Source organism: Ctenocephalides felis, unplaced genomic scaffold (genome assembly GCF_003426905.1).
Source record: "Ctenocephalides felis isolate EL2017-DRISC unplaced genomic scaffold, ASM342690v1 CF-g0.4_SCAFFOLD_01886, whole genome shotgun sequence".
Lineage (NCBI taxonomy): Eukaryota > Metazoa > Arthropoda > Insecta > Siphonaptera > Pulicidae > Ctenocephalides > Ctenocephalides felis.
The window spans coordinates 106379482-106399244 of NW_020538040.1; the positions used below are offsets into that span (position 1 = coordinate 106379482).

At 26.5% G+C, this 19763-nt stretch overlaps 1 non-coding gene across 1 annotated transcript; it reads left to right on the top strand.

Moving 5' to 3' along the window:
• Nucleotides 1–17663: 17663 nt before the first annotated feature.
• Nucleotides 17664–17736, top strand: Trnar-ucu. Its single transcript has one exon. It is a non-coding gene; the product is annotated as a tRNA-Arg (tRNA).
• Nucleotides 17737–19763: the final 2027 nt, after the last annotated feature.

The window sequence follows — 19763 nt, forward strand, 5'->3', positions numbered from 1 at the left end:
AAGGTTTAGAAAAATGAATTGTTAATAATGTTTGAATAACTATAATTATTATATTTTCTATAATTATTGTTTCAATTTTAACTATTATTATATTGGCAAATAAATATTTAAAATATAAAAAAATTATTTTAATTTAGAAAAAAGTCAAGAAATAGATATTCTTATCAAATGATAGAATTAGAAAATCGAATTAAAAATTATGAAAAAATTTATCCAATTTAAAAAAATTTTGAACATCCTTATCAATATAGTGATAATTTAAATAATACGTTAGGTATTAAAGGTGAATTAATTGTTAAAGAAAAAATAATAAGTATGTTTAATGAAGAAGATTTACAATTATTTAACAAATCATATTTACCATCTGTTGAAGGAAAAATTAATCAAATTGATCATTTATTAATTTTAAATAGTTGTATTTTTATAATTGAGACTAAAAATTGATCTTTAAAAACTTATGGAGATTATTTTAAAAAAAATTGAATACAATATCATGGTGAAAGACAAGAATTTATTCCATCTCCTCTTTATCAAAATAGAAGTCATGTTAGAACTATTCTGTATCTTTTAAAAAAAGAAAACATTAATTTAAAACATTTAAATTTTTAGCCTTGTAGTATTTGTTCAAAATAATTTACAAATTACTGAAAATAGTAACTTAAAAATAAATGAGAAAGCATTAAATTTATTTGAATTATCTGAATATATTAAAAATAAAATTGAAGAAAATTCAGGAAAATGTACTTCTACTTCTAATAGTCAAAGAAATATAATGAATCAAATTATTTTAAATAATAATAATCCAGAAAACATTCAAATTCATAAAGAACAATTAGACTATTAAAAACACAGTTATAAGCGAACAAAATTTAATAAATTAATTTTTCTAATAATCTTCTGTCCTTGAAATTTTAATTAAAAAAATGTATTTTTATTTTCTATTCTTTTTAAATATAAAAAAACCTGAAAAATTTTCAGGTCTTTTTACATTGTATACTCAATAATCTTGGAAGTACTGTAGAGTATATATAAAAATAATAAGAATGTTCAGTTAATGAACAATTTAATCCTAACATTTTTGAAATTATTTTCTTAAAAAAATCAAAATAACACTTAATAATGAAAAATATTATAAAAAGAGCACCAAATAAAAAAGAATGTATAATTAAGAGCAGAAAATAGTTTATATTTTTCAGAAAAATTATCTAAGGGGTAAAAACAATATGAGAAACATGAAAACATTACTACGACTAATGGGTGCTGCTGCTTTAACAACAGTTGCAGCAAGTTCAGTTGTTGCATGTGGAACTCAAACAAAAGCGCCAGCATTGAATGGCAAATATGCAGCATTACTAGGCTGATATAGTGATGAAAATACAAGTACAATTAATCAAGAACTAAAAAAGGATGAAAGTACTGCTGGTAAAGAAAGTTTTTCAATTGCTGTTAGTGCTGCTGATAATACAAAAATTACAGCAACTAAATTTAACCAAAAATTATTAAAAGCAGGTACTGGTACTGATTCTGATAAAAGTCAAGCAGTAAGTGATGATGCTTGCAGCCTTTTTAAAAGATTTAGGATTTACACCTGATAGCAAGAAGTTTTATTCAGCTGATGATGTTAAAAAAATTACTGCTTTATCTGCAAAAGTTGAAAGTACTGAATCAAGTAAAATTGAAGCAAATAGTGGAAAAACTGATTTTAATGTAGCTGCTGGTACTTGTCAATTTAATATTAGGATAAGGCAACTGGAGATGATGCAAATCTGTAAAAAATATACTATTAATACTCTTAAGGAAGATACATTAGGTGTCCCTGCTGAAGGGCAGCAATTGTTATAAAGACCAATTTAGCATTGACTAAAGAAAATAATTTTAAAAAAGATGGAGATGTTCTTACATCTTTACCTTGAGCTGATGGAAAAACTAAAGAAAAAAATCTATATGATTCTTTAGTTAAGTTAATTGGTGGTCAAAAATTAGTTTGATCTACTACTGATGGTGGAACTGCTATAAACAAGTACCCTAATGATACTACTACTGATGTATTTTTAAGAGTAATGTTTGGTGAAGTAAAGTAGTAAGTTTTAAAGTTGACAAAATGCCTGCTTAATCATTAAATATTTTAAAAGATTGCAATTGCAATTTTTTTTAATTTATATTCTTTTTTATCACTTAAAAAATTTTATTAATTTATTAAAATTATAAAAATAGTTTCAATTAATAATAAATAGCAGAAAATAATTTATATTTTTTAGAAAATTATCTAAAAGAGGAGAAAACATTATATGAAAAATATAAAAACATTATTACAATTAATGGCTGCTACTGCTTTAACTACAACTGCAGCAAGTTCAATTGTTGCCTGTGACTTTGAAACAAAAGCACCAATATTAAATGGAAAATATGCAAAATTATTAGGATGATATAGTGATGAAAATACAAGTTTAATTAATCAAGAATTAAAGAAGGATGATACTACTGGTAAAGAGAAGTATTCAATTGAGGCTGATGACACAAAATTATAATGACTAATTTTAAAAACAGTTTATTAAACGCAAACGAAATTAGAAATCCAAATCAAGCAAAAGATGCTGATGCTGCAGCATTTTTGAAAGAATTAGGAATTACAAGTGGTAGTGAAAATGAAGAATATTCACCTGATGATGTTAAAAAAAATTACTACCTTATCTGCAAAAGTTACAAGTACTGAAGCAGGTAAAACTGAAGAAAATAATACAGGAACTGATTTTAAAGTTCTTGTTGGTACTTGTAAAATTGATATTATAAGTAAAGATGATGATAGTGTATTAAAATCTTATACTATCAATACTGCTAAAAATGATGGGTTATACATTTCAAAATAGTTATTACTGAACTTATTAGTGATAAAAAATGGTTTAAAATTAACTGCTGCGCAAGGATTTAAACAAGGTGAATCTGTTACTGATTTTAAATTAGTAATAAAATCAGAAAGTAAACAAAAACAATTTGATTCTCTAGTTCAACTATTAAATACAAATGTTAGTACCCAGTTTCATGCTAGCGTTGCTGATGGTCCATTAGTAACAGGAAATTTTAGAAATTTAAAAGTTTATTTAGCAATATATTTTGGTGATGTTCATCTTTTACCTAGAATAGACTGTGGTATACCATCAACTGCTGTTCATTAAATATTTTAAAAAATATAATGACAGTTGTTGTTAATTATCATATTTTTTTGTTACTATTAATATAAATGAAAATTATTAATAATTAGACATTTGAAATCAATAGTAAATTAAGTGATAACATTTATAAGTTAAAAAACTAAACTTTAAGTGAGGACACAATTGTATATTTCAATTTTATTAAGTGATATTATTAATTATAAAATTAAAGAAGGAGAAAAATGTTAAAAGCAGGAAGTATATTAATATTTATTGTTTTTTATTTTAGAATCAATATTTATAATTCCTTTATTATGAACAATACCCGGTTTTATTTTATACAAAAAAGTAAGTAAAGGTGAAGCGACTACTGATCAAAAAATTGCTTTAGTAATATTAGGAATTATCTTTGGTGCTGCATTAGGTATTATTGGTGATATTTTTATATTAGTTGATTTAAACAATGATGAAAATAAAATCCAAAGATATTAATAAAAAAACATCATTAATTAATGATGTTTTTTATTTTTTTAAATAGTTTTCCATTGGTTTTAATAAAAATTATTATATAATTTTTATAGTTTGATTTAAAAACAACTTAAAATTATTAACTAGGAGGAAAACAAATATGGAAGTTATTATTTTAGAATCCACAAATCTGATGAATGAAATAATTTTACGTTATAAAAATGAATTAACAAAATTCGCACCGGAAGAGCTAATCCTAATATCTTAGAAGGAATTAATGTTAGATGTTATGGTGGTGTTGATAGTTTAAGTAATATTGCCCAAGTTAAAGTAGCAGAAGCACATCAATTATTAATTAACCATATGATCGTAGTTAATTAAAGACATTACAGAAGCTGTTACAAAAGCTGATTTGAAATTACAAATTAAAAGCGAAGCAGAAAATATACGTTTAATTTTCCCACAATTACAGAAGACGTTCGTAAAACTTTAGTTAAAGATTTGAGTAAAAAAATTGAAGAATATAAAGTTAAAATCCGTAATTGTCGACGTGATGCTGTTCAAAATCTGAAAAAATAAAATTACCAGAAGATCAAGAAAAGCATGCAGAAACTACAATTCAAGATTTAACTGATAGTAAAATTAAAGAACTTGTATTAATAGAAAACAATAAAAAGCTGATTTAATGAAAATTTAGCAATAAAGCAATAAATAGTTAGGGGTTAAATATTGTGAAAAAAAAGATAATAAATAAAGAAAATATAAAATCTAAAGTTTCTTTTTTTGCAAAACTTAGTAATTTTTTTAGAACCTATCGAAATCGTATTCTTACAAGCTTTATGTTAATTGCTTGTGGTGTATTATGAATGTTTATTGGGGCAGTTTATTTAGAACCAATTTTTGGTAATAAACCACAGTGATCAGCCTATACATTTATGATAATTAATACTTTAATTTTTATTGGTTGTTTATGAGAAATTATTAATTTAAAAAAGAATCAAATTGATCAATTGTACTTAAAATTTCTATAATTTTAACAGGAGTCATACTTTTATGAGTTCCGCTTGGTAAAGAAACTTTTGGTCCATATATTTATAATCATTATTGATTTGAAACTTGAATGACTTTATTAATTTTATTATTTTTCATTTGTATTTTTATTTTAATTGCTTGACGAAGTAAAAATTTTCAATTAAGTGATGTTATTTTTATTTTTACTTGAATTATTTATTTAGTGTTTATTGTTAAAGCTGTTAATTTTTTAATGTTATCAGAAATTAAACTTTCAAAATTAGGATGACCAACATTATTGTTTTTATTCATTATTGTTATGTCTAATGATGTTGGTGCTTTTATTGGTGGTATAATTTATGGTAAAACCAAAATGGCACCAAGTGTATCACCAAATAAAACTTGAGAAGGTGCTATTACTGGTTTAATAACAGCAATTATTTTAAGTATGATAACAGTAACTGTTTTTTTAGAAACAAGTAATTATAATCCCTTACCTTTTTTAGAAGTTAATAGTAAGCACCAATCTATATTGCTTATTTTGCTACTAGTTTTATTCTTTCAATTGCTAGTCAAATGGGTGATTTATTATTTTCTTATTTGAAACGTAATTATTATGTTAAGGATTTTTCAAATATTCTACCTGGACATGGAGGATTATTAGATCGTTTAGATTCATTTTCAACAGTAGTTATTTTTGGTTTTCTAATTACTCTAGCAGCTATTGCTTAATATATAAAATTTAAGGATGAAGTTATGTATATATTTTTAGCCATTTTAATTGGTTTATTTACAATATTATTTTTAATTACCTTGCATGAATTTGCTCATTTTGTAATTGCTAAATTATCAGGAGCATATGTATATGAATTTGCTATTGGTATGGGACCAAAACTTTTGCAGTGAGGTAAAAAAGAAACACGTTATACTTTAGACTATTACCATTGGGTGGTTATGTTTCTATTGCTTCAGAAATTGCTGATGCTCCTAAAGGACGAGAAGATGAAGTAATTGATAGTAACGAATGATGGAAAACTTGCAACGTGGTAAAAAAGCAGCTTTCATTAGTGCAGGTGCACTAATGAATTTATTATTAGCTTTTATTTTATTAATGATTGGATATGGAATTTATCCACATAAATATGATCCTAACTTGCCACCAACCTATGCAACAACAGGACCATTATATGAAGCTGTTCAAAAATATAATAAAGATAATCCAAGTTTACCAATTTCAGATACTGATGCTATTACTAGTATTTATAATACTGGTGATATTGAATCTAAACAATCAATTAAATCATATTATGATTTACAAACATGATTAAGTAAATATAATAAAAAGACTGCTAATGGTACAGTTATTGCTGATTACAAAATTACTTTTGATAATAAAAATGATAAAACTGTTACTTTTAAACCTGTAGAACAAAAAGGGGTACTATTCATTGGTGTTAGTCAAGGTAGTTATTATTTAAATGCAGGGTAAGTTATTAGTAATGGTATCATTGATACTTTTAAAGATAGTTACAGTCTTTTACAAGCATTAGGACAATTAGTTACTTTTCATTGACAAAATTTATCAGGACCTGTTGGTATTGTTAAATCAACTAATAGTTTTTTAAATCCTGATTTATCATCAACACAAGCAGCAAGTACATATTTTCGTTGAGCAGCATTATTATCATCTAATTTATTTTTATAAATATGTTACCAATTCCACCATTGGATGGTTATAAATTTGTTGAAAATGCAGTTGAAGCGGTAACAAGAAAAAAATTAAATGAAAAATATAAAATTATTGTCAGTATTGCTGGAGCTATATTATTTTTAGTTATCTTTATTGCTATTACTATTAAAGATATATTTTTTTAATCTTTACTTTATAATAAAATCCTATTATAAATAGGATAATAAATTTGAATGAAAAAGTTTTGAGCAATTTTCTTAATTATTTATATTTTAAAAAAATTAAATAGTAACTATTTTAAGTGAACAATATTGTTCACTTTTTATTTTGAAATAAAATCTATAAGTATAAAAACTAAATTTATATCGATTATTTGCTCCTAAGAGAATTATTTTTTCTTCAACAAATTTCTGAATAGCTATCATTGCATTTTCTATTAAGGTATTAATATTAGATAAATTAGAGTTAGTTTGCAAACTTTTTTTTAGACTTTCAACATAAATCTTTTTTAAATCACTGCTAATATTAACTTTAGTAATACCAGCTTTAATTGCTAGAGCTAATTGTTTATTATTAATAGTAACATTATCATGTAATACTAAAAAAATTTCAGGCATTTTAATAGCAATTTCTTTAATTAAAGAAATTTTTAAATGTTGTCTATTATCTTGATGATGACTATTGATAGCAGTAAATACAAGACCATTAATATTAGTTTTATTTCTAAATAATATTGCTTGTTCAATTAAATTAATATCATTAGTAATATCTCCTTTTGTATTATTGTAAAAAATCTCTGATTCAATAACAATACCCAAAGGAGCAGCAAAATGAACAATATCTTTAGTTTTTTCAATATTTTCTTTAATTGGATAGTTGCTGTAATTTAACATAACTGAACTAAAATCAGATGTAATTTTAGTTTTAATAAAGTGTGGATCAAGACAGTGGTCTAGTTGTAAAAAAATTGGTACTTTTGCACGATTAATAACATTGTTAGTAATAGCAAGTACATATTTTAAATCAATACAATTAATAGTGTTAGGTGTTATCATTAAACATATTGGTGCTTTTTGTTTTTGGCTGCATTAGTAATTGCAATTAACATTTCTAAATTATCAAAGTTAAAACTTGGGATTGCGTATTTGTTAATTTGTGCATGTTTTAACATTGTTTTCAAGTTAATTTTCAATTACAATCACCTAACTTTTCTTTTTTATTTAATTATATCAATAATATTTATCATGTAAGGAATATAAGATATGTTTTAAATTTTTACTTTTTTCTTTTCTTTTTAATTTTGCTTTCTTTTTTTATTAAGTTGACGTAATATTTTTTGATAAAAATCATATAAACGATGTTCAGAAGTTTGATAACGTTTGAACATTAAGTTATTAATTCAAATATAAAAATATTGTAAACTGAAAACTAAACCAAAAACAAAAACAACGGCACTAGCAGCGATTAATCATCCATATTCACCATTTGAATAATCAAAGAAAAAATATGGATATCATGTATCTCTTGGTGGATGACCAGTTTCTATAAAATCTAAATAACGTAAGTGACCTCTAATTAGAATAACAATACAATAAATTGCTGGATAAATAACAATTAATCATAAATATATTTTATGTTGTTGTTTCATATTAATATATTGATGACCTGATGTAACAATAAGCTAGTAATCATAATTATTGGCATTAATAAGTGTAAAATTAATGTTGCAATTCAATTATAAGCACTGTATTGTTTTGGATCTTGCTCAGCAGTGAAAATACCTATTCAAAATACTAACATCGTAATAGTAATATAAACAGTTACTGCTAATCGAGTTTGAAAACTTGGTTTAGTACCACGAAAATAAGAATCAAATAAATAAACACAAAAATAAATAACAACCATATAATTACTCTCAGTAGTAAAAAAAGCATAGTAGTTACTTACTCGTTCACCATATCCTAAATCTTCAAATTTTTCCATTGGATAATATATTGCACTAATTAAATCAATAATTAAAATAAAATTATCATTATTAATGCAGATAAACGTATATAAAAGTTGGCTTTGTTACTTAATTTATACATAATAATCCCACATCTTTTCTTTTTTCTTTGTATTATAATTCTAACATTAATTGTGTATTTTCTTCTAAATGTTCTAATATTCCTAACTCATTTAATAGTTGATAATTAGTTTTAGTAATATTAGTTCGTAGTTGTAAATCATTTTTTGAAGTAATTGCTTGTTCACTCCTTGCTTTAACAATTGAATTAGCCACAATTTCACCCAATCCATCTAAAGTAATAAAAGGTGGTAGAATTTGTTTTTCACCATTTATTATTTTAACTTGAAAAAGTTTAGCATCAGAATGTTCTAAACTAATATTGCTAAATTTAATATTTCTAGCATTCATTTCTAATGCTACTTCTAATAATGGGATTAAATCTTTTTCTTTAGTAGTAACTGTATTTTTTTGACCATCATTTTTTCTTAATCTGTTATTAATATCTTTTAATTTATTAGTAATAGCACCAATGCCTTGTAACATAGTTTTAATATCAAAATTTCACATCTTGTTGTAAAATAAGTAGCATAATATTCATGCGGATAATAAACTTTAAATCAAGCTACTCTTCATGCCATTAATACATAAGCAGTAGCGTGTGCTTTAGGAAACATATATTTAATTTTTTTGCAAGATTTAATGTATCAATTAGGAACTTTCTTTTCTTGCATTAACTTTTCATATTCTTGTTTAATGCCTTTTCCTTTACGGACATCTTTCATAATGTTAAAGGCAATTTTTGCTGGTAAGCCTTGATATACTAAATAAGTCATAATATCATCACGACAACCAATTACATCTTTTAGTTTTAAACCTTGTTGTGAAATTAATTCATCAGCATTATTTAATCAAACATTAGTACCATGTGATAAACCAGATATTTGTACTAATTCAGAAAATGAAGTAGGTAATGTATCACTTAACATTTTACGAACAAAACCAGTACCAAATTCAGGGATACCAATTGCTCCTGTTTTTTCACCAAGTAAATCATCACTAGTAATATTTAAGGCACTTAAATTAGAAAATAATGATAAAACTTTTTCATCTTGATTAGGAATAGTTTTTGGATCAATACCAGTTAAATTTTCTAACATTTTTAATGCTGTTGGATCAACGTGACCTAGAATATCTAATTTTAATAGATTATCATGAATAACATTAAAATCAAAGTGGGTAGTTTTTCATGTAGAACTAGTATCATCAGCTGGAAAATTAATTGGTGTAAAATCGTTAATATTATATTCTTTTGGTACAACAATAATACCACCAGGATGTTGACCAGTTGTTCTTTTAATACCAACACATCCATGACTTAGTAACTCTAGTTTTGCTGCACGCATATCTGATTGACCAATTTTTTTCTGCATAAGCTTTATCATAACCATAAGCTGTTTTATTTGCAATTGTTGAAATTGTTCCAGCACGAAAAACATTTTCTTCACCAAACATTTCTTTAGTAAAATCATGAGCTTTATTTTGATATTCACCAGAAAAGTTTAAATCAATATCAGGTGTTTTATCACCATCAAATCCTAAGAATGTTTCAAAAGGAATATCATGACCATCAGTAATTAAATCAATATTGCATTGTGAACATATTTTTTTTGGTAAATCATAACCACACTTATAAGAACCATTACTAATAAATTCACTAGTTTTACATTGTGGACATAAATAGTGTGGTTGTAGTGGGTTAACCTCAGTAATGTTAGCAAAAGTAGCTACTAAAGATGAACCAACTGAGCCACGACTACCAACAAGATAACCATCTTGTAAAGATTTTTCTACTAATTTGTGTGCAATTCAATAAACAACAGCAAAACCATGAGTAATAATTGCATCTAATTCGCGAGTTAAACGTTTTTCTACATATGTTGGTAATGGATTACCGTAACGATTTCATGCTTGTTCATAACAAAGATTACGTAATTTAGTATCAACATTAACAATACTTGGTGTAAATAAGCCATCTTTAATTGGTTTAACCATTGCAAATTGTTTTGCTAATTGCAAAGGATTATTAATAACAATATCATTAATTAAATTAGGGTCATCTAAAAAGTTAAATTCTGTTAACATTTGATTAGTAGTTCTTAAATGTTGATCGGGATATGATGTAACTTTACCTTTACGATCAAATAATGGGTGTAACAAACCACCAATTGCTTTACTATTAATAATAACATCACGATACATTTTTTCATGGGGATGTAAATAGTGGGCATCGCTAGTAGCAATTACTAATTTATTTAATTTAAGAGCATTATTAATAATTTTTTTAATAGTATCATGTAATTGTTCTTTAGTAATATTTCCTAACTGTATTAAGTGTTTATAAACAGCAGGTGGTTGGATTTCAATAAAATCAAATCATTTCATTATTTTAATTAGTTCTTCTTCACTTTTATTTAATGCTGTTTCAAAAACAGCACCATTTATACAACTACTACCAATTAATAGTTCTTTTCTATTTTCATTAATTGCTTCTGATATGATTTTTGGTGTTTTATAAAAATACTTTGTATGAGATAGTGAAACTAATTGATATAAATCTTTAAATCCTAATTGATTTTTTGCAAAAATAGTAATATGTTCACCACGAAGTTTAAAATTAATTTGTTCATTAATTAAGTTATTAATTTCTTGTAAATTAATACAATTAAATTCTGTTTTTAATTGTTGTAACATTTTTAAAAATACTTGTGCTAATACATTAGCATCATAATCAGCACGGTGGGCAATTTCATCATCATATTTAATGCCATAAGTACGACAAATAGTACCTAATCGATAATATTTTAGTTGTGGTAGAATTGCTCTAGATAATTGCAAAGTATCAATGACAGGATTATTTAAAGGCTGCTTGTAAAAAACCAAAGTCAAAGTTAGCATTATGAGCAACTATTGTTTTATTGCCAATTATTTCAATAATTGTTGGCAATATTTGTTGTAATGTTTGTTTATCTTTTAACATAACATTGGTAATACTAGTAAGTTCAGTAATATGTTCAGGTACGGGATTATTTGGTTTAATTAAAATTGTATCTTGTTTTAAAATAATGTTGTCTTTAACAATTGTATAACCAAATTCAATAATTTCGTGGTAATTGGTTGATAAACCAGTTGTTTCTAAGTCAAGAATAATGTATTCTAAATCTAATAATGATGTATTAATATTATTTTTAGTAATACTAATATTATTGGGGATTAAATCCATTTCAACACCATACATTACTTTTAAGTTTGGATGTTTTTTAGCGGCATTAGCAATATCTGGGTATGCTTGTACATTTAAGTGATCAGTAAAACCAATTGCTTGGTGTCCTCATTTAGCTACTTGATTAATATAATCACTTGCTGAAGTAATACCATCCATAGCACTCATTTTAGTATGAGTATGAAATTCAATTCTTTTAGTTTTAGCATCATCATTATCGTTAGTATTTTTATTATTTAAATCAATAATTAAATCATCAATTCATAGTACTTGTTCTTTACTATAATTATCATAACGACTATTAGCATTAATTTTTATTCAATCATCAACTTTAATATTATCAAATTTCTCATCTGGTTGATCGCTATTAATAAATGCTTTGCAAGTAATTGCATCACTATAATCAGTAATTCAAAATGAATAAAATCATTTTTGAGTTTTAGTTAAAAATTTATTAATTTTAAAAACTTTACCACTAATAATAATATTGGGTTCATCACCAATGATATCTTTAATGCTATGAGTTGGGTCTGTTATTTCTAAATTAACTTTTGCTTTTTTAACTTCCCGAAGGAGAAGTTTATGTTTTCATCAAAAAATCCGATTCGCTAATTTTATGTTTTCTCGACGTTTCAAGCCATTCTGAATCGAATGAGACCAAATTTGGAAAAAGTATGTGTGTGTGTGTGTGTGTGTGTGTGTGTATGTGTGTGTGTGTGTGTGTGTGAACAGATTTTTTGCCGTAAATCGACGTTTTCTCCAAAACGGTTGGACCGATTTCAAAAATTTAAAAGCCATTTGATGTATCTCGATGAGGACTATCGTCTCTGAGTTTTGTGCGGCGATCGGCCCGGCCGTTTCTTTGTAAATTGCAGAAAAGTGGAAAATTTTTCGTCCACGTTTTAGCCCGCAATTCTGAATCGATTCTGAAAATTCAAAAACCGTTCGATAGATATTGGTTGGGAATCGTGCTGATTAGTTTTTGGTAAAGATCGGCCGGGCCGTTTTCTTGTAATAAAGTTTTAAAAAAAAAAATTTGACGATTTTTATGATTATTTTTTTGACGATAGATACCATAGTTTTCTAGGTCATACTAAAATATTACGGCCCTACGACAACTGGTTCAGCTTTAAAAATTCGTCAAAGTTTGCAAAAATCAGTATGGTCTTTTTGGCATTTGTCAAAATTAGACTTTTGATCGACGTTTTCTCAAAAACGCCTGAACCGATTTTGGAAATTTAAAAGCCATTTGATGTATTTCGGTGAGAACTATCGTTTGTCAGTTTTGTGCAACGATCTGCCAAGCCGTTTCTTTGTAATTTGAAAAAAAGTGTTGAACTTTTCGTCCACATTTAAGCTCATTCTACCGAACCGATTTTAAAAAATCAAAAACTGTTCGAAAGATATTAGTTGGGAATGATGCTGATTAATTTTAGGTGAAAATCTACCGAGCCGTTTTCTTGTAATTAACTGTTGAAAAAAAGTGTTAAATTTTCGTCCACATTTAAGCTCATCCTACCGAACCGATTTTGAAAAATCAAAAACTGTTCGAAAGATATCATTTGAGAATGATGCTGATTAATTTTATGTGAAATCTACCGAGCCGTTTTCTTGTAATTAATGTTGAAAAAAAGTGTTAAACTTTCGTCCACATTTAAGCTCATCCTACCGAACCGATTTTGAAAAATCAAAAACTGTTCGAAAGATATCATTTGGGAATGGTACTGATTAATTTTAGGTGAAAATCTACCGAGCCGTTTTCTTGTTATTAAATGTTGAAAAAAAGTGTTAAATTTTCGTCCACATTTGAGCTCATCCTACCGAACCGATTTTGAAAAATCAAAAACTGTTCGAAAGATATCATTTGGGAATGGTACTGATTAATTTTAGGTGAAAATCTACCGAGCCGTTTTCTTGTAATTAAATGTTGAAAAAAAGTGTTAAATTTTCGTCCACGTTTGAGCTCATCCTACCGAACCGACTTTGAAAAATCAAAAACTGTTCGAAAGATATCATTTGGGAATGATGCTGATTAATTTTATGTGAAAATCTACCGAGCCGTTTTCTTGTAATTAACTGTTGAAAAAAAGTGTTAAATTTTCGTCCACATTTAAGCTCATCCTACCGAACCGATTTTGAAAAATCAAAAACTGTTCGAAAGATATCATTTGGGAATGATGCTGATTAATTTTATGTGAAAATCTACCGAGCCGTTTTCTTGTAATTAAATGTTGAAAAAAAGTGTTAAACTTTCGTCCACATTTAAGCTCATCCTACCGAACCGATTTTGAAAAATCAAAAACTGTTCGAAAGATATCATTTGGGAATGGTACTGATTAATTTTAGGTGAAAATCTACCGAGCCGTTTTCTTGTAATTAAATGTTGAAAAAAAGTGTTAAATTTTCGTCCACATTTGAGCTCATCCTACCGAACCGATTTTGAAAAATCAAAAACTGTTCGAAAGATATCATTTGGGAATGGTACTGATTAATTTTAGGTGAAAATCTACCGAGCCGTTTTCTTGTTATTAAATGTTGAAAAAAAGTGTTAAATTTTCGTCCACATTTGAGCTCATCCTACCGAACCGATTTTGAAAATCAAAAACTGTTCGAAAGATATCATTGGGAATGGTACTGATTAATTTTAGGTGAAAATCTACCGAGCCGTTTTCTTGTAATTAAATGTTGAAAAAAAGTGTTAAATTTTCGTCCACGTTGAGCTCATCCTACCGAACCGACTTTGAAAAATCAAAAACTGTTCGAAAGATATCATTTGGGAATGATGCTGATTAATTTTATGTGAAAATCTACCGAGCCGTTTTCTTGTAATTAACTGTTGAAAAAAAGTGTTAAATTTTCGTCCACATTTAAGCTCATCCTACCGAACCGATTTTGAAAAATCAAAAACTGTTCGAAAGATATCATTTGGGAATGATGCTGATTAATTTTATGTGAAAATCTACCGAGCCATTTTCTTGTAATTAACTGTTGAAAAAAAGTGTTAAATTTTCGTCCACATTTAAGCTCATCCTACCGAACCGATTTTGAAAAATCAAAAACTGTTCGAAAGATATCATTTGGGAATGATGCTGATTAATTTTATGTGAAAATCTACCGAGCCGTTTTCTTGTAATTAAATGTTGAAAAAAAGTGTTAAACTTTCGTCCACATTTAAGCTCATCCTACCGAACCGATTTTGAAAAATCAAAAACTGTTCGAAAGATATCATTTGGGAATGGTACTGATTAATTTTAGGTGAAAATCTACCGAGCCGTTTTCTTGTAATTAACTGTTGAAAAAAAATTTAAGCCGTTTTTCATGGAACTTTTTTTGGCGATATACATCATGGTCTTATAGAACTTACTGTAATATTACGGCCTTACAACAAGTAGTTTAATTTTAAAAATTCGTCAAACTTTGCTAAAATTATTATCGTTTTTTTTTAAAGTAGGATTGATGAAGTATATTATTTACACATTTTTTTGATCAAGTCGATTATTTACACATATCGGGAAGTTCATGTAATTTGCCTCAAGGCTAAATACCAAACCAACTAGTTGCGATAAGTAGTTGTATTAAAATTTTTACTTATATTATTGTTAGGAATTTTAGTTTTAAATTATTAGTAATTTTGCTAATTTCTGCTTTAGATTCATTTTCATAACTAATAAATGGTTGCTCTGCTTTATTTATTTTAGTTTTTAATTGAATTTTTTTAAAACCATATGTTGAAAGTAGTTAATAAATTGTAAAAATTCATTAGTTATTAATTTTTCTTCAATACTATTATGAATAGTAATGGTAATAATATTATTTTTATAATTAATTGCTGAGTCGGGTAAAGAATAATAAATGCCAGCTAATAGTTGCAATTTATGAGTTTTAATATAATGAAAATATGTTAATACAGTTGATTCATCAGCAGTAAGGGAAACATTAAAATCGACACTAATATTCGAAACAGGTAATTTTTCAAAATGTTGTTCAAAACTTTTTAAAGTAGTAGTTGTTAGAAAATTAGGTAAGTTGATTGTAATTATTACTTGTTGATTATGATGAAAATATTGTACTTTTTTAATAGTAGCATGATTAAATTCATTATTAACATCATTAAAATCCATTTCATGGAAAAGTTTTTGCAAATCTTGGTTCATATATTTTTCCCTCTCTTAATACTAAATAATTAACAATAATAACTATATTTTAATTAAAATATATTAAATCATTATTCTAATGTTTAATCAAATTTCATATTTTAATTATAACTTAATTAAAATTCTTATTCTTATTCTTATATAAAAAAGTATGAAATTTTAGTTATAAAAAATAAAAACAAAATAATTTAATTGCAATAAAAAGTAATGCCTAAATATTAGGCATTACTTTTTATCATGAAGGTATTATTGGATTATTTGTTTTAGGTAATGATTCGGTTTCAAAAATAGCATTTATATTATTCACATTAAATTTGAATTTAATTGTTGATTTCTTGTTTGTATAGATGGTTTATTAAAAGCTTATTTTGTTCTTTTGTAAAAACTTGTATTTGTTCTTTGGTAAATGCTGCCTTTTGATTAGAAGTGAATCATTCTAATTGTTTTGGAGTTAATGATTCAATTTGAAATTTAAATTCATAAAAATCATATTCTATTGTTAATTGATTATTAATTGTTTTTAATGCTTTTCTATTCCTTTTTCTAGTAGCGAAATTTATTATAACTGAAATTTTTTATTGTTCTGTTGTAAATGATTGAATTTGTTTTTTTGAAAAAGCATAAAGCAGTAAATTATTTTTTGTAAATAAGGGAATTAAGTTGGTGTTATTGTTGAAACTTGATATGGAGTTAATAGTTGCAATAATTGTCTTCAAATTGGTAACCCATTATTATCATTTGCTTTAATGATACTTAAAATAAATTTATCAATTTCTTGTTTATTGACAGTGTTTGTAAATGAATGTATTTGTGTTTTAGTAAGCCCTTTAAGTTCTGCTTTGCTAAATAATATTCGATTTTTTGAGGCATATCTTTTAATCTTTGTCCTTTTCATTTAAATTTAATTTAATAAAAATCCTAATATAAAAATTATTTCTATATTAGGTATTAACATTTATTAAATTATAAAGTAATTATAATATAAATTAATTATTTTTGTATAATATATTTTATGAATCATAATTTAATATTTTTTAAATGAATATGTAATTTGTTTTCTTTTTAGACAGAAGTTACTGTTAAACTTCTGGTTCTCATAACTGGTTCTTTTGATGAATTTTTCATTTCGTTTTTCGTTTTTCTTTTTTTCTTTCATTTTCGAAATTTTCTTTCAATTTCGAATTTTTCTTTCATTTTCGTTTTTCAGTTCATTAGATACTTTAATGTAATCAGGAGTAATATTTGCTTTTGATACTCTTTTTGTAGAAACAAAACCACTTAATTTTAAAAATTCGTTAAATCGTGATTCTTTAATGTCATTAGGATTAACATTTTCTTTTGATACTCTTACTGTGGGGATAGTATGATTTGTTCTTAAAAATTTGTTAATTCTTGATTCTTTTCTTCCAAAATTTGTAGTAGTAGCCATTCCACTAGCTATTAAAGTTGTACCAACAGCAATTCCACCAATAGCAGCTGGTAATAATGAAGCCCACCAGTCATAGGTGCTGCAGCAACACAAGCTGCTGTTATTCCTGCAGTTGTGTTAATGTTCTGTAGTTATTGTGACACCAGCATTACTTTTCTTTTTTGATTATCACTTTTTGTACTTATTTCACTAGACATATTTTTCTTCCTTTTCTTTTTCAATATTTAATTAATAAAAATCCATATATAAATTATTTCTATATTAGGAATGAACAATTATTAAATTACAAAAATTATTATAATATAAAAAAATGAAAATATTTTATTTTTTTTAAAAAAATTATTGCTTAAAAGTACATAATGAAATATCAAAATAATATTAAATATAATAATATTATTTTTTTATTGAAAAGTAACCAATTAATAATTGCATTTTTTAATCAAACAAGTTAAGATTACTTATGGTAAATGTTATGCCCACGTAGCTCAGTGGATAGAGCACCGCCCTTCTAAGGCGGGGGTCAGAAGTTCGAATCTTCTCGTGGGCGCCATTAAATTTTAAAATACTAAGAACAGTGGCGGATCCAGCTTCGGCGTCAGGGGGGGGTCATAATTGAAAAGTTTTTATAGTCCTCAATGAGTATGTAACAAATTTAATATATATATATATATATATATATATATATATATATATATAGATAGAGCGGGGCTTAAAGATTTGCGGGTAAAAAGGTCCACCACCGATATCTCAAAAACAAGTTGAAACTTATGATAATTAAAGTTTGGATTATTTGGCCGCGCTTTTAAAAAATTCATCGTGTATATGTATTCGCCTTCGTATTTCGTATGTGTTCGTTTTCCATCAATGTGTAATATTCAAACCATTTTTTAACTAGTTTGTATTGGTATTTTGCCTTTAGGCAAGTTACATGAACTTTCCGAAATGTGTTAATAATCGACTTAATCAGTAAAAATAAATTAATTTATGGGGGATTCAAGGTATTCCCAGTGGATGTACAATATCACACATAATTGAAAACAAAGACGTTAACTCGGAGTATTTTCTAAAGGCAAATTTTCAAATTTCAATAATTTTTATAATTAAACCAGTTGCCGTAGGATTTTAATGGTTTAGTGTGTTCATTAAGACCAAGTACTCTATCGATAAACAAAGTAAATCGTCTAATTTTAATTTTAACAAACGTCAAAAAAACTACTCATTTTCTCAAACTTTCATAAATTTTCAAAATTAAACTACTTGTTGTAAGGCCGTAATATTTCAATAAGTTGTATAAGATCATGATATATATCATCAAAAAAGTTTCATAAAAATCGGCTCAAATATTTTTTTCAACGACGAAATACAAGCAAACGGCTCGGTAGATTTTCACCTAAAACTAATCAATATTATTCCCAACTAATATCTTCCGAACAGTTTTTGATTTTTTAAAATCGATTCGGTAGTTTGTGCTTAAATGTGGACGAAAAGTTTAAATCTTTTTTCCAAATTTCAAAGAAACGGCTCGGCCGATTGTCGCACAATACTGACAAGCGATAGTCCTCATGGAGACACAACAAATGGTTTTTAAATTTCTAAAATTGGTTCAGACGTTTTTGAGCAATCGTCGATGAAAGGTCTAAATTTGACAATGCCAAAAAAACTATACTAATTTTTGCAAACTTTGACGAATTTTTAAAGCTAAACGAGTTGTCGTGGGGCCGTAATATTTTTGTATGATTTAGAAGACTATGGTCTCTACCGTTAAAACTTTTTTTCAACACTTTATCAGCACGATTCCCAATTAATATCTTTCGAACGGTTTTTGAATTTACAAAATCGATTCAGAACTGCGGGCTAAGACGTGGACAATTTTTTTTTCACTTTTCTGCTATTTACAAAGAAACGACTTGGCTGATCGTCGTGCAAAATTGATAGACGCTAGTCCTCATCGCGATACATCGAATGGCTTTTAAATTTTTGAAATCGGTTCAGCCGTTTTTGAGAAAACGCCGATTTTCGGCAAAAAATCTGTTCACACACACACACACACACACACACACACATACTTTTTCCAAACTTGGTCTCATTCGATTCAGAATGGCTTGAAACGTCGAGAAAATATAAAATTAGCAAATCGGATTTTTTGATGAAAACATAAACTTCTCCTTCGGGAAGTTAAAAATAACTATGTACTATATTTGAAAAAAAAATTGCAATAGTTTCCCACTTCGAAATGGTTTACAGCGATTAGGTATACTCCTCTAAATCAGTCACTATTAACTTCCCGTTGGTAATTATAGTAATGGTCCAAAAATCTAAAATGTTTTTTTTTGCATTTCTTGACGTTTTGATGGTTTCTGAACACTTTGGCATACCTCAGAAAAAATTGATGTGTGTGTGTTTTGTATGTCCGCAATTTTTCGTCCACGTTTTCGGGCGCACGGATCAACCGATTTGAATGGTTCAAACAACATTCGATTCTTATTGTTAGGGAGATGTGCTGATTAGTTTTTCGCAAAGACAGGTCCAGCAGTTTCGGAGATACGGAGTAAAGAGTGCAGAAAATACAAATCG